Source organism: Chiloscyllium plagiosum, chromosome 13, assembly GCF_004010195.1.
Source record: "Chiloscyllium plagiosum isolate BGI_BamShark_2017 chromosome 13, ASM401019v2, whole genome shotgun sequence".
In the NCBI taxonomy this organism is placed as follows: domain Eukaryota; kingdom Metazoa; phylum Chordata; class Chondrichthyes; order Orectolobiformes; family Hemiscylliidae; genus Chiloscyllium; species Chiloscyllium plagiosum.
The window spans coordinates 4277360-4279443 of NC_057722.1; positions in this window are offsets into that span (position 1 = coordinate 4277360).

A 2084-nucleotide genomic window follows, 5' to 3' on the forward strand; every position below is an offset into this window, starting at 1 on the left:
TTGGAGGGTGGTAAATGTTATTCCTCTGTTCAAGAAAGGGTATAGGGATAATCCTGGGAATTACAGACCAGTCAGTCTTATGTCTGTGGTGGGTAAATTATTGGACATGATTTTAGCAAGGCATTTGGTCAGGTTCACCATGATAAGCTCATTCAGAAAGTAACGAGGCATGGGATACAGGGAAATTTGATTGTCTGCATGCAGAATTGGTTGGTTCATAAAAGACAGAGGGTAATAGTAGATAGAAGGTATTCAGCCTGGAGCTCAATGAACCGTAGTGTTCCAGAAGGATCAGTTCTGGGACCTCTGTTCTTCGTGATTTTTAAAAATGACTTAGATGAGGAAGTGGATGTGTGGGTTAGTAAGTTTGCTGATGACATGATGGTTGGTGGAGTGGTGGATAGTGTGGAGGACAGTTGCAGGTTGCAACGGAACATTGACAGGATGCAGAACTACGCTGATAAGTGGCAGATGGAGTTCAACCTGGAAAAGTGTGAAGTGATTCATTTCAGAATGTCAAATTTGAATACAGAACACAATGTTAAAGGCAGGATTCTTGACAGTGTAGAGGAATAGAGGGATCGTGGGATCCAGGTACGTAGATCCCTCAAATTTGCCACCTAAGTTGATAAGGTTGGTAAGAAGGTGTATGGTGTATTGGCTTTCATTAGTAGGAGGATTGAGTTTAAGAGCTGCGAGGTTATGCTGCAGCTCTATAGGCCCTGTTTAGACCGCACTTGGAATATTGTGTTCAGTTCTGGTTGCCTCATTATAGGAAGGAGGTGGAAACTTTAGAGGAGATTTACCAGGATGCTGCCTGGATTGGAGGGCAAGTCTTACAAATAAAGGTTGAGGGAGCTAGGGCTTTTCTCATTGGAGCGAAGAAGGATGAGAAGTGACTTGATAGAGGTGTATAAGATGCTGAGAGGCATAGATAGAGTGGATAGTCAGAGACGTTTTCCCACGGCAGAAATGGTTATCACAAAGGGGCATAATTTTAAGATGGTTGGAGAAAGGTTTAAGGGAGATGTCAGAGGTACGTTCTTTACACAGAGTGGTGGATGGGTGGAATGCGCTACCAGCAGTCATAGTACAGTCAGATACATTAGGGACATTTACTCCAGTCTTGGATAAGCACATGGATGACAGTACAATGAAGGTATGTCACTGAGTTTGATCTTAGAGTGGGATAAAAGATCTGCACAGCATTGAGAGCTGAAATGTTTGTACTGTGCTGTACTGTTCTATGTTCTCTGTTCTATGTTCAATTGGAATGCTGTTCCATCTGATTCCAGTTATTTCCCCCTCAACCTGCAGGGTGAATTCTATCATATTATGATCATTGCCCCTTCGGGGTTACTACCTTAAGCTCCCTAATCAGGTCTGCCTCATTACACATCACCAAATCCAGAATTGCTGATCCCCTAGTGGTCTCTATCACAAACTACTCCAAACAAAACGGTCTTGTTGACATTCCATAAATTCCTTTCCTTGGGATCCATTCCTAACTTGATTTTCTCAGTCCACCTTTATATTGAAATCCTCCATGATCATTTTAATAGTGCCTTTTCTATCTCCTGATTCATTTGATCCCTCACATTCTGACTACAGTTAGGAAGCCTGTACATAATTCCCATAGCGACCATTTCTCTTTTGCAGTTCTTTCACTCTAGCCATACAGATTCTATGCATCCTGATTCTAAGTCATTTCTTGGTCTCAATTTACAAACAAGGCACCCGTTCCCCATCTTGACCGTCTGCCTATCATAGAGTCATAGAGATGTATAGCACGGAAGCAGACCCTTCGGTCCAACCTGTCCATGCCGACCAGATATCCCAACCCAATCTAGTCCCACCTGCCAGCACCCGGCCCATATCCCTGCAAACTCTTCTTATTCATATACCCATCCAAATGCCTCCTAAATGTTGCAATTGTACCAGCCTCCACCACATCCTCTGGCAGCTCATTCCATACATGTACCACCCTCTGCATGAAAAAGTTGCCCCTTAGGTCTCTTTTATATCTTTCCCCTCTCACCCTAAACCTATGCCCTCTAGTTCTGGATTCCCTGACCCCAGGGAAA